Below are 15,207 nucleotides of genomic sequence, written 5' to 3' on the forward strand. Positions count from 1 at the left end.
GTCTTATTGGGGAACTTTTAAAGCCTCACAAAGATATTACTTTATAATACTCTGAAGCCATAGACTGAGTAAAGAAGAGTTGATGGAAGTTACTGAAAAGAATATTTCTGATCAAAATAAAAGCTAACATACCTTTTTATTTGCAAATCATTTTTTCTCATTAAAAAAGACTTCCTTATTATTTTAAAGTAAATAAAAATCACATACAATAGAAAAATTTGAAGAAAAAAAAACAATCACTTCTAATTGCAGCATCAAACTCCAATTTCAAGCTTTTTCGCTTTTTATCCTTTAAAATAAACATGTACATGTATCTCTAGATAAATGCAATTGGTTCGTTTCATAGCCTGCCTTTCATTCAACTGTGAAATCACTGTGTCAATATTGGTCTTTATAATTCTAATGGTTGCATAGTATCCCATTATATGAACATAGCATGCATTATTTATGTAATATTCTATTGATGGATATTTGAATTTATTCCTAAAGTGTAGCTCTTTAAAAATTAGATGTAACAGTCTTCCAAAGAAGTAAACAATTCATTAATGAACAATACTCAAGAGAGAATGATGGAATTAATGGTAAGATAGCAAAAGGACTTGATCAACTCTGAGATCCTTTTTTGACCCAAAGGTTCTATTATTCTACGTGTATTGGGTTGAAATAATATCCCCACGCCCCTACTCCACAAATTCACAGCCTAAGAATGTGAACTTATTGAGAAATAGGGTGTTTGCAGATGCAGTTAATTAGGATGAGTCCATACTGGAGTAGGATGGGCCCTTAGTATAATATGACTGGTGTCCCTAGAAGAAGAGGAGAAGACCCACAGAGATGCAGACACAAGAAGGGAGAACGACTTGTGAAGATGGAGGCAAAAATCAGAGCGATTCATTTATAAGCCAAGGAAAACCATGAATTGCCAGCTGCACTAGAAATTAAGAGAGAGGAAATGGAACAGATTCTCCCCTGAAGCCTTCAGAGAAAGCATGGACCTATGGCACCTTGATTTCTGGTTCAAGAACTGTGAGAGAATACATGTCTGTTGTTTTAAGCCACCTAGTGTGTGAGAATTTGTTATGGCAAACTTAGGAGAGTAATATACAAGGTACTTTTTGTTGATTGGCTATGAAATGGTGTGGACAGATCTTCACCAGAATTTCTTGTCATGCATAAGAAATTCATGCCCAGCTGGAGTAAGCTGCTGGAATAGAATTCCAGGCAGATACAGACAAAATGTGATTTGAGCTGTAAAATTCTGTTTATGTGTGGGTTTTAGGAATCTGGAGAAGAATGGGTAATAAAAAGAAAAAGGAGTGCAAAATCTGAGGTAGGAAGTATAGCATAGTCTCTTCATGGACATCCTTGAGTTGAATCATCTTGAGAGTATTTCAGAACCCTTTCTTTTAGACAAGGCACTGAGTTACACACGGCAACAGGTAAAGACAATGAAGAACTGAAATCCGGTCTAACCTTTGGATACAAAGACATTATTATCTCTCCTCTTTAAATCAGTTGGGTTGGACCTCTTTTAGGGTATCATTCCAGTCACTACACCTTGGAACTGTATGCCACAGAGGAGTGGCACTCTAACAGCCAGTAAGCCATGCAGGAGCATAAAAGGATGTCACATAGACCAAGTTGGGCCAATCAGATGAACTCTTCTGAGAATTTGTGAATGGCCGAGAGACAAGGAGTTGGGAGCTGGGACATGTTGCATAACACTATAGAGAAAGTCCATTAACTTTACTGCTCTGATTAAGCTGTGGCCTCGCTACTTCCCTAAGCCCAATTTTATTACTCTTCCTCATATTCTATCAGTTACCTTCCTACCGTCCCAATAAACAACCGTTTTCACTGAAGCTACTTTGAGTTGGTGTATCAATCAGCTACTGTCATATAAGAAACAACTACAATATCTCAGGAACAAATAACCATCAGTATTTATTTACCTCAGGTATGCAGGTTAGCCAGGGGTGAGCTAATCTGGACTGGGCTTGGCTGGGAATGTCTGGCGTTTCCTCATGTTTCTTGACCTCCTCCTGGAATCATCTGGCTCGTCTAGGCATGTTTTTCTCATGGAAAGAGAGCAGAAGTGCAAGAGAATGATGGAACAAGCAAGGTACCCTGAGGGTTAGGCTATGAGCTGGCATGCTGGCACTTCCTCATTCTATTGGCCAAAGCAAACTCATGGGCCAATGAAGAAAGTATATTCCATCCACAGTAAAAGGACACTCTAGTACTACGTGGTAAAGGGTATAGATACAGAGAGGAATAAAGAATCGGATTGACTTCCTGTTATTGCAGCTATAGGGGTTCCTAATTAATATAGACTCAGGTCACTTTCTACTACAAATTTCATAACCCTTTCTTTTAGACAAGACACTGAGTTACACACCGCAACAAGTAAAGAGAATGATTTATAGGCATGATTTATAGTTTTATCAATCCAATGTCTAAAAACAGCTTGAAAATTAAAAAAAACACACACACAACAACAACAACAGAAAACCTGTGTGTTTTCTGTACCTTCTGTACATTATGTCTGGGATGGGTGACTTACCTTCTCTTCCTGACTGAAGCGAGGAGATGAATCTCACTTTTCTTCATACTGTTTATTTTTCATAAAAGAAAAAAAAAATTGTACTGCTGGCTACTCTTAGTTCTTCCCACAATTTAGCATTTCAAACATTTGGAATTCGTTTAACTAAAAGGAAAAAAAGAAGTTTAAAAATGTTAGTTGGCAATGTTCTAACATATTGGAAAACAAACAAAACCGAGACCCTGGCCACCCATGCTGGGATTTGCTGCCTGTGACTATGTGATTAGTTGAAGCTCTTTGCAGGGACTGTATGTATGTATTTCTTTGGAAAATCTGAGCAGGGGACAGACAGCAAAGATGCCACATGCTGATATCTGGGCTTTAAACACTATCTGTTCAATCTCTTCCCGTACCTAGCTTTAACTTTAGGATGCTTACTCTTATGATTTTTTTTTTTTTAATCAACATCAAATGTGAATGGAAAAGACTAAGAGTTTGTATTTAAGAATCAGATTGCCTTTTGTTTAAACTTCGGTTCTGCCACTTTCTGGCTGTGTCGTTTTAGATAACTTAACCTCCCTGTACTTCAGTTTCCTGAGAAAATAAAAAAGATCATCATACTTGCTTCATTGAGTTGTTTTGAAAATCCAGAAAGTAATGTTTGCCAATAACATAAGGCAAGCACTCAAGGAATGGACGCAGTGGTAGTAAATGTCATGCAGTCCATTCGGCAGCTTTTACTGACCACAATGGACGTTTATTTTTCACTCACAGGTCATGTTGCTCTAGGCCTAACTTGGGCTCTGCTCCTTATCTTCTTCATGCTGGCACCCAGGGAGAAGCAGAACTTATCTTTCATATCAGCATTCCTCTGGCAGAGAAAAATGAGAGCTGGTGGCACCAGACATAACCCTTAAAACTTGTGCTCACATAACAATGGCCAAAGCTAGTGATGTTTCCAAGTCTGCCTCCAATTAAATGAGAAGTACACACAATATCCCATTGGGACAGATCCAGTAGGGAGAGATGGGATGCAAGTATTTTTATAAGAATATGATATATTCCAGCAGGTTTGCCTATTTGTGAGATAGCCAACGTTTGTATGGGAGCGGGAATGGCACACGAAAAGGGGATTGTAAACATGATGTTTCCTTCTGATTGTGCCATCATATTTTCATTGGGATCACTGGAACTCATCTTTTATATCACATTAAGCAAGGCGTTTACCACTCTATAATTTAAATGTTCAAGTAAATGTATTTATTTTTTTGTAGATAAAGGATAGAATTAATTTTGACATATGGATGTAAGAGGCAACTTTTATTTAAAAAACATCACAGCATGTGTTATTGCAAGGGACTATCACTGAGTTAGTTTGTGCACAAGGAACAAATGTGAAGACTGGCTACGGTCGTTCATTTCTTGAGAAACAAACAAGTGCTGGGCACTATTCTAGGTTTGCGTGATACATCACATTATAAAAGAGACAAAATCCCTACCCTCCTGAGGTTACATTCTAGTGGTAGAGATAGACAAAAAAATTATCTGAATTAATAAATAGAGAGAATAAGAAGCATAGTAATCTGGATAAAAGAACTAAGGGAAGGCAAGGGAGAATGGGAGTATAAGAATGGAGAGGGAAGGATCAAGGCAAGCTAGCTAGAACGAATGATCACTCAAGGTAAGATCCACTGAAAAACATTTGAACATGAACTTTAAGGAGGTGAGGAGAAAGTGGATTCCGCATGACAGGAATAGCCAGGGAGAAGACTGTGGTACCTGCTGTGCTTGAAGAACAGCAAGGAGATCGATGGAGAGAAAACTAAGTGAGCAACAGGGCAAGTAGTAGAAGATGAGTTATGATAGATAATGGAGGGGAGGGTGGTGTGCAGGCAAAGGATCCGAACAGCCAATGAAAGTCGCTTAGCTTTTACTCTCGGTGAATTGGTGAGTCTATGGTAGCTCAGTTTGGATAGTCTGATGGAAATACACTGGAGGAGTCATGGACAGAAGCAGGGACACCAGTTTACGATGCTTTTATGGTCTCCACATGGTGGACAGTGGTGCCTCGGACAAGTGGACTAGCTGCGAAGGTGGTGAGAAATGGGTGGAAAATGGAAAGATTTGATGGTAGAGCCAATATGATTTGCTGGCAGTCTGAGTACCTTGAAAGGACTGCCATAAGAGCAGTTAGGAAGAAGACAAGGAGTTAATTATGGTCAACCAACGTTTGAGCTGCCCTGCAACTGGAAACAATGAGTAAGCCGTTGGATTTCAAAAGAGAGTTCTGCCCTGGAGATATACATTTGAGAGTCATTGAAACATAGTTGGTATTTAAAATGATGAGAATGGCTATGATATGACATCAAGGGAATGACTATAGCTACTGAAAAACAAAGTTTGAGCCATGGGGTCTGTATTAGATTCCTAGGGCTGCTGTAGCAAAGCACCACACATTGGGTGGCTTAAGACAACGCAGATTTATTTACTCACAGTTCTAGAGGCTGGAAGTTTGAAATCAAGGTGAGAGCAGGGCCATGTTCCCTCTTAAACCTGTAGGATTTCACATGGCATTCTCCCCTCTGCATCTCTTCTCTTTTTCTTATAAGGATACCAGTCACATTGGATGAAGGGCCCTGCATATTCAGTATGACCTCATTTTAACTAATGACATTTACAGTGGCCTTATTTTCAAATAAGTTCATATCCGTAAGTATGGTGGGTTAGGACTTCAACATATCTTCTTGGGGTGCACAATTTAACCCATAACTGGGCCTTTAAATTTTAAGGGAAATGAAACACACACTATCTTAAAATCATAAAGGCATCATGTCCCCCCAATCCATACATTTAAGCCTGAACCCCCAATATGACTGCAGTTGGGTGTAGGTCCTTTAAGGAGGTCATGAAGGTTAAACGTGGTCACAAGAGTGAGTGGTGCTCTGATCGCATAGGACTGGTGTCCCTATAAGAATGTAAGAGGGGAACGAGGCCGTAGCTAGCGCTAGCTCATGGTCTCTCTCTCTCTCTCTCTCTCTCTCTCTCTCTCTCTCTCTCTCTCTCTCTCTTTCTGTCTGTCTTTTCTCTGTCTCTCTTTCTCTCTGTTTCTGTGTACAGAGAAAACACCATGTGAGATCACAGGAGGAAGGTGGCTGTTTAAAGGAAGAAAGCCCTACCAGAAACTTACTTTTGAACTTCCAGTCTCCAGAACTATGAAAACATAAATAAGTTCTGTTGTTTAAGCTACCCAGACTCTAGTGTTTTGTTATGGCTGCCTGAGGAGACTAATACACAAACCTTTAGTTTCTTTACTCTTCTGACTGTACTAAAATGTCCATTGTGCTATGCATGCTACTTTACACATAGTAGGCACTCAATACATATCTGTCATTTGATCTTTTGCCACGGTGTTTCATCTTCCACAGGACTCCTTAAATAGACTTTTGAACAGGAAGTGGAAGACAAGAAAATTCAACTTTGGAAAACTTACCGAAAAAAAAAAAAAAGAGGAAAAGCCACATTTGAAGAGCTGTTATCCTGTGATTAGAAAACCACTTGAACTCCCTAATAAGCCTTTAAACGCTGAAGAGATAAAGAAATGCCATCCTAATGGATGAGCGCTTTTTAAGGATATTAAAAATGGCCCCTGTGCTCCACCTGCAAGATAAAAGGAGTTGCTCAAATACCTTTTCTGCACGTGATAAGAGCATCCATCCTCTTGTTTCAGTCTACAGAACCAGTGTGGAGAGATAAAGGCCCCTGACCTCTGAGAACCCAGGCTTAGGGGACCCCTGCCCTGCAGCAGACACTCCCTACACACTGACACGGTCTCCTCCTTGACTGGGGGACCAATACGTGGCCACTCTGATGTTCACATGACTCCAGTTGCTGCTATCACTTCACTGTCACAATAAAGGAAACACTATTATTACTTTTTTTTTTTAATGGAGAAAAGCAAAAACCCTAGAATGTGATATTTCTAACTAGAGGTGAATTCGAACAGGTTTTATCAGTGATGAGTATTTTTTTGTCCACTTCTGCCTGACTTGCCAGATTATTCTTGGTAAGAAAGAGAAAGAGAGCTATGCTGTTGCAACTCTGCTAGATGTTGAGCAATGTCTAAAAAAAATAGACATGCACTTGCTCCTTCCTTTCTGGATCAGGGTTTGTTGTCCTTTTTTCATGCCTGTGTGAACGCGCGCGCGTGCGTGCACGCACCTGCCTGTATGTGTGTCTGCCCACAGTTTAATGAGTTTCTGTCACCAAGGGAAGCATGTGATGTTTCTGTTCTGTAGCACTGCCAGCTCTTATATCTGGAGCCTTTCATTTAGAAGCCTTAATAAGTTATTTCAATTACCTTGTCAGGCTTAAGACGGCAGCAAATAGGGAGACCTTTTTTTTTCCTTCTTGGGTGAGATTACATTTAAATGATAATAATAAGTGCCGAAGTCATGTGAAGGCCTACGCCAAAAGGGATGGTGGCCTTCCTGGCTGACTGGGTTTCCACTGGATGCTTGTCATAACTTATCAGCTGTAATCCTTGTGTGGAGCAGAGCAAAGGGACTCCCAGGCTGATAAGAAAACTCCTTTAAGCAGGTCCCAGGGTTGGAGGCTGCCTGACACGTGTAGTTTGGGGGTTTCTTTCTGCCAAGGATTGCTGTGACCCAGCTCAGGCCCATCACATTTTGTCAAGTGGCATTGACCCTTGTCTACGCCTTTTATTCTCTCCATAACCGCCCTTGTTTCATTGTTTAAAAAATAGTATAATACCTCTGTAGGGCAGCTCCAAAGATGCCACGGTTCCTTTTCTCTAAAAATAGGATGTCTGTTTTATATAAAATCCCTTCCCGCCCAGCCTCACCCACATTTGCTTGTTTTCTTTAGCAGAGGCCAGATCTTAAAATAATTAGTCTAGGATGAGGGAAAAGGGAGGGGCAGGAATGTCAGGGTTACTTTGTAGGGGAAAAACAAACAAACAAAAAAAGACACACAATAACTTGATATTAATATTTCATGTTTTAAAATTATAAAATGCGCTAAGAGACAAGGAGAGTACAACACACGATTCATCCCAGTGTTATCTGACTGCTATCTATACATGCAGGTACTTTTTAAAAATTCTTTGGTTATTTTATCTATGCACACATATTGAGATATATATATCACATGCTAAAAATGATTGAGGTGGAACATCACTTGTGAATATATTTTCTCCATTCCTGAATGTTGCAAAAGGAGTGGTTTTGGAGCCTCTTGAGTGTGCTGCCTTTCAAAGGTCTAAGAATATTTATTATTTTATGTGATCAATACATTTACATTTTATGTTTAAATAAACCGATTTCATGTGCATCTTCACAAACTTTGAAATTTAAATTTTTATATTCATTATCCTTCCTAGTGAGTTCTAAAATTTCTTACATGAGGCTTTCCCTTGAAGAAAGAGCGTAGAAAGGCCTCTTAGGATTAGGCATCAAGAAAGCCTGGAGATAGCAAGATCGGACTCCTGAAAGTAAGAAGGTCATATGGCAATAGGTAAGGGTGATGAAAGATCAGCACTTCACTTTTTTTTTCTTTTTTTTTTTCAGTTTTGAATACAAAAGTCTTTTACATTCACAAAGGTCATATGTCTATGTGATGCCAGCAAAGTCAAAGGAGCCAAATTTTTGTTGGTTTAATTTGCAGGAGAAAAATACTACTATTAATATTTTGAAGTCATCCTTAGAATCCAACTTGAAGCAGACTGACAGTGTCTGTCATTGACAACAGTCCAATGACTGCAAAGTTCTGTGCAGTGGATGCATTTACATTTTACCTTCAAGGCAAAACCCTTTGGAAAATTAATTGAAACCTCCTGGTAAAAATCATCAAAGTCCAGGGTATCTTTGGATGTAATTTGAGGCTAAGCTATTTGAGTTCAGCAAACAAGATGAATCAGTCCAGTCTGGGAGTGTTTGCTCCTACCTTACTCACAAATAACTCCACGCTTACAGCTAATCTATTCAATACCGGTTTTATGGAATATTGGATTAATGATGAGCGGGCATTAAACTTGTTTGTATTTCAAACTTGCTTTAGATGATCTGGTAAGTTTCAAGACCTCATTTAGAACAAGGAAGCACACTTATCCTATAAAATCGCAGAACCTCAGGAGGCATTTCTTTTCAAAGGCTAGAGGTAATTCTCAGCCAGACCACCACTCTCCTCCCCACCCCCAGTTCCCCACCCCCATAGCACCCCCGTAGCATTTGAATCTCTGTGGTTTCACTGTCAGTACCAAATAAAAACAAGAAACGTTAGAGGTCGCTCCAAACCCTTAAAGTTTGCTGGTCAGGTTGGCTAGGAAATAGACTTGGAGCCAAAAATCTGTGTGTGGAAGGTTTATAAGACACAGCACATTTGGAAAGAAGAGAAGGGAGAAGGATTGGACCGAAGGAGCACTGAGGTGATCCTCCAAAGTTGTCTGGAATTGAGACAAGGGGTCTGGGCGTTGTGTCTTCACAAAGAAGATCTGCAGTCATTGGAAGCAAGCTGGCCCCAGGGAAGAGTTCCCTTGCATTGAGATAATTCCCAGGGAAGAGGAAGAATTCCACTATTGTGTCATCAGCAGCTTAGGGAATAAATGACTGGGTCCCAAAGGGTGATTGAGTGGCACATCCATCATCCATTTGAGCCCTCTTTTCTAAAAAAAAAGTCAAGTTTCCTGAGATACAAGATCTTTAATTTAGAAAAGCCTAACTTTAGAAATTAAGGTGAGAGAAAGTCAGGGGAAAGGGAACTATTTAGGAGGTGTTCACTTCTATGTTCACACTTTAGAAATAATCTCTTCATGCAAAAGTAGGAATCTGTATTTGCTAGAACTAGGATTTGTAGGTAAGACAAGACCCAGCCTAAAGATTAGAGAACAAGGAATCCTTGAAATGAGGCAAAACCAAATTTAAATCAGCCATCTATCCCCAAAATGCATCTATCCAGTAGCCAAGAATACAGGAAACCTGTGTTAGGTATAAAAGAGACAAAGAGCAAAACAGGAGACACCAAGACAGAGGAAGACGGGGAAAATTAGTGAGAACATTTTTATCTGGGGAAATCTCAAAAGGCAAAAGTGTACCAATAACAGCAAAAGCAATGCTAAGGAAAATAATAATGGGGGTGGAAACAGTGCTGAGAATTGCTTAGCATGTGCAGGGCACTATGAGTTAATCATAATCAGACGTTAGGTGGATGGTTTAATTTGGGCCCAAGCTCTGAAGCTCTTCACCTTTGGTGCAGTCGGGATTTGCAAACGATGCTGAGGTTATTCAGATGTTAAAATTCTCTATGACACTCTTCTCCTTTTCTCCTCTCTTGCTCCTTTTCTTTTTCCTTTTCCTTTCCCTTTTTTCTCTTCCTCCACTTCTTTCCTTTCCTGTTCCTAAGGTTTTTAGTACAGTTTCTTTGTGTGGTTTTTTTTTCGTTTGTTTGTTTTTGTTGTTTTTTAATGTTCTCCCTACTCTACACAAACCCAGAAAGAGGGGAATCTGGAGTTTCAGTGTGATTAATGTTACAATGGGATTGCTCTGTCGACATAAACTGGGATAGAATGAAGAGTCACAGGAAAGTATTTTTAACAATCTCAATTCATCACCTATGCTTAGAACCAGTTAATGAATGATAAAATGTTTGAGTTGAATAAGAGGTAAGAGGTGATCTAATTTAATTGTACCATTTTCAGACAGAGAAAGGAAAACCCAGAGGGCTTACATAAATCAAGCAAAGCTGAGGAGATGAACAGTAATGGGGAGGATGAGGCAGATACAGACAGAGACAGATACAGGGATTGTCCACTACAGGAATTTCTATACCTGGGCTTACACCATTATTAGCTGGGTGACTTTGGGCAGCTTTCAGAAAGTACGTGTCCCTCCCTTCAGAAGTGAAGATGCTAACTCATAGAGTTTTGTGAAGATTAGCTGAGTTAATGGTACTAAAATGCAATGGACGATATACATGGTGAGCACACAATGAATGTTTTCACCCTCATCTTACCCAGTGTGTATCTTTCAATTCTGCCACCTGAACGCTCCCTCCAAGGATAACAAAGCATGCTCTGACTCTTCTGATCACTTTTATAAGTTAAAAGCAACCTCCTATTGATTATCTCAGTCTCCCAGAGCTTTGAAAGTAACTTTTTCCTCCATCATATTAAAATGTGTATGTCGGTGGCTGCCACCTTTCTCTTCTCACAACTTCATATCTTACACGTTGTGTAAGATTCTCAGGTGAATCTTTTGAATCTCAAGGGTTCCTTGGTGACATTCCCCAGCTAAGAAAAGTTTCGGAGACACTTCTACTGCCTGCAGATCAAATCCACACTCTCTAGGTTAGCATTCAGAGTTCACAATCTGGCTCAGTGTGTCTTTCCAATCTTATTAGTCATTTGCCCTACGTTGTTTCATTAAATGAGTGATTGATAACTTGCCATATGGCCAGGCACCAAAGATGCATGTATAAACAGAGTCTGTTCTCTTAGAACTTTCAAACTCATAGATGATCTAATCTTCCCCAGAAGCATATGACCACTGCCTACCTACCTGATTTAAATTATATGACCACCACTGCCTGGAATGCCTGCCTTCAAATATACACATGACTAAATATTGTAATCTTGTCCACATTACGTCTTTCAATTAGGAGTGTGTAATGCTTCTCAGCTGGTAAGCTCCCTTTTTACTTTGTGTATAGCATTTACAATATAATTCCTTCTTTATAGTTAGTTATATGCAGTTATGAGTTCTTGCTAGACCATAAGGTTCTGGAAAACACGATATGTTTTGTCTGATACTTGCATATTAATTAATGTCTGACATATTGTTCTACAAATAGAAGAAAAAGAGGATCTAGTATGAATGGCATTCAACAGTAGCATTGCTATTCAAAAATATCTTACCAGAGGCTTAACTTAATGGTGTAGATAAAGGATGGCTGGGAAATATTGGTGGGTGGAGAATGAATTGAACTTTTAAGTGCTTTGTATAGGAGAACTTTGTGTATACAACTTCGTTTCTTAATTACTAATAAATTCCTATTATAGAAATCTAAGTAAAATTTGGTATCATTATTCATATACTAAATGTACTATTTATATATTTTTCAAAATGTTACTGTTATCAGTTTCATCATTGATTGACATCTCAAAAAATGGCACTTTTGGTTTTGTACTGGGGTAATGTCTAGGAGGATCTTCCTGGTCCCTGGGTTAAAAAGAGGACCTCTGCTGCATAAGTACGGTACAGTCCCCAGTACGGTACAGTCCTCATAACTGAGCAATTCAAATTAAATGAGAAATCCAAAAACATAAGTGATATGAGGCTAAAGGCAGCTGAAAATTCAAACGGACCACTTCCTTATGAAATCATTAATGCCACATAGCAGGAAATAAGCCCCTTACGTGGAAAACCTTTTTAGCTCAATAAAAAACATGCGAATAGACTTAGAAAGAAGAAAGACCACATTTATATGACTTAATTGTAAACTCAATACTGTAAAATGGGATGTACAGAAAAATGTGTAAGCAAATGTATGATCACAATTTCGGGTGATATAGAATCTAGATTTTAAATGGTAGGATTATTTCGTTTTTATGTAGATCTTTATTTTGAAGTTATTTTCCTTTATGTCGTTTCAAATAATTTTCTTTTTTTTTAAATTATTTAACAACTCTCAGACACTGTACCTGTTCCACATTATGTAGTTCCTGTAAATCATGTGAGATTCTCCTAGCAAACAAATGTTAAAAATGTCTGACTTTCCTGAGTCTTTACTGTTTTTCTTTTCTTATCACTGCTCAAGAATCCAGTAAGTACTTTTGCTTATCTTTAAAGCCAGAGACTTGTTGGTACTACTACATAGTTGCAAATGCAAACATTTTCAGGTATTTGTCAAAGCATTTCAATCTTAAACATTGTAAGGCAATTGTAAAGGGAAGCCATTCAAAACACTTAAAAATCAAACCCTTCAAGGGGTTTCTCGAGTGGGGAAAAAAAGCAACTTTATAGAGTTTATAGTTAGATTGGCTGATTACATAACAGGAGTAAAACCTCCCCAATGTCCATCTTCACAGAAAGAAATTAGAAAAGAAAAGGAAAAAAAAAAAAAAACACAGAATAAGTTGGCCTAAATTTCGAGAACTGTCTGATTTTGTGCAGAGAGAAGACTTGGCCATATTTTTAAAGCCATGTGGTAATAACATTAAAGCCTGCAGTGGTGGAGGTTGGGAGAAAAAGAAAACATTGGCTGTATTATGAGAGGAAACCATGCAGACTGCTGTGGACAGGGATGGGGCTAAAGGTCAAAAGGCTTCTCCAGGATTGTTTGACCTTTGAAGAGTCAATAAACTCTCAGAATACAAGATATATGCAAATATAAGACTTACTATCATAGCTTCCAATTCCTAACTTTCCATTAGCTGAAAAGATTATTGTGAAGTTTAAGAAAATCCAGTGGGTAGCGCATTCTCCAAATATTTGAGAACCTGGATAAGATGGGGTATTTATTGTCAGAGCTTTCATCATAGTGTGAAGAGTGTGTCTGGCTGGATATAAGGAATTGCACACACACACACACAAAATACGGTGCACACAGAAGGATCTCTTTTAGTGCATCTTTGTATTAAGTGAAACTTCTACACAGGCATTTTTTTTTTTTTGACACTAAACTTGAACATGTATGGTTTAATACTACAACTGTGTAAGTTGATTTTTTTTTTCAATGCAATAATGCAGAAATAGAACAGAGAATCAAGTGACATTGGGACATCATTTCTTTTCCAATGACATGAGAGAGCGCAATCCATCTTTAGAGATGACAAAACTGAAGATCACTTAGGGGAGCAGCTAACATGTGGAGGTAGCAGAATTTAAGTCTAGTTCCCTTGACTCCAAAGAACATACCCTTCAAATATAGCACGCTGGAGATTGGGCCAAGGAAACTATGCCTGGAGATAGAAAAGCAACCATCTCATAGTTAGAATATTTTGGCTGATGTATCAGAAAATCAACTCAGACAATGGAAAAATAGGACTGTGTAGGCATTTGGTGGGGAGGGGGTGAATTAGCTTCAGGTAAGGCTGGATCCAGGGGCTGCTATGGTCTGGTTAAGCATTTCCTCTGTGTCCCTTTCACAAAGTGTCTGTGATTGTGCTGTTATTTTGGACGGTAGGCTTACTATAGCAAGTATGATGGTTTTTAACAGTTCTAGATTCATATCCCCTAGTTTTAGCACCACAAAGAGAAAAAAAGAAACTTCCCTTTCCCCTTGTCTGTGCCTCAAGGCATTCCATGCTTCTCCAGATTCCAAGTGTTCTCTCCTGTGGCTCAGGGGGATGTACGAAAAACATGATTGACAACTGTGCCAGTTAGCAAGTTATCCAAATCCATTACATTCCATCACTCACTCTTGGAAAGTAGATTTGGGCCCTTTAAATAGATTTCCTTTGCCACTTAGCACAATCTTACGCTTTGTCAGTAGAGAGCCTGGGAGAAACGTTGCAGGAAGAAGGGGCTATCTTTTCTTGTTCTGTTGGACTAGCTCAGGTAGCTCCTGCAGTGAGCAGCTTTTCCGGCATCCAGCTCTTGTGCCGCTTCGCTAATGCCCGGCTTCTGCAGTGCAGATAACTTCTCCAGCACTTGCTTCCTCAATGCACAGTGGTCAGGGGGCGCTCCATGGCTGGCACCTTTCTGGAGGATCCATCTTGGAAAGTTTTATAATGGAATGCTTCTGATAAGATACCACCTGTGAATGGCTTTGCCTTTCTCCAGTATCCCAGAAGGCAAATCATCAGCAAGTTCTACCAGTGAGGCATCACAAGGACTTCTCTGTCATCCACTGAGTCACAACTGTGACATCCTCAACAAGTCCTGGATCTCAGCCAGGGCGTGGGAAAGGGGCTCTCCTTTGGTCACTCTACCTCAGTTAGGTGTATTTGTTTTTTAATGCTGCCATAACAAATGACCACAGACTTGATGCCTGAAAACAACATAAATTCATTCTTCCAAAGTTCTTCAGTTCAAAAGTCTAAAACCAAGGTATTGGCATGATTGGTCCCTTCTGGAGACTGTGAGAAAGATACAATCTCATACTTGTTTCCTAGCTTTTGGTGGCTGCCAGCAATCCTAGGGGTCCCTTGGCTTATAGTTGCATGACTCCAATCTCTGCCTCCATCTCCACATGGCGTTCTCCTGTGTGTGTCTTCACAAGGACTTTTTAAAAGGACACCAAGTCATTGGCTTTAGGGCCCATGTTCATCCATATGAACTCATTAACTAATTATACCTTCAAAGACCATATTTCCAAAGAACTCTGAGTTTCTGGATGGACATGACTTTTGGTGGAACACTACTCAACCTAGTACACTAAGGGTAGTACTTCTTTTGATCAATACCTTTTGAGGCTCAGATTCCTTTTGAAGCATCTCCAACAGATGGCCAACAAGCTTCAGTGTGATGGTTAATTTTATGTGTCAACTTGATAAGGCCGTGAGGTACCCAGATATTTGGTTAAACATATTTTCTGGATATGTCTGTGAGTGTGTTTGTGGATGAGGTTAACATTTAAATCAGACGACACAATAAAAGAGATTGCCTTCTTTAATGTAGGTGGGCCTCATTCAATCTGTTGAGGGCCTGAAT

The sequence above is a fragment of the Rhinolophus ferrumequinum genome, chromosome 6 (genome assembly GCF_004115265.2).
Source record: "Rhinolophus ferrumequinum isolate MPI-CBG mRhiFer1 chromosome 6, mRhiFer1_v1.p, whole genome shotgun sequence".
Lineage (NCBI taxonomy): Eukaryota > Metazoa > Chordata > Mammalia > Chiroptera > Rhinolophidae > Rhinolophus > Rhinolophus ferrumequinum.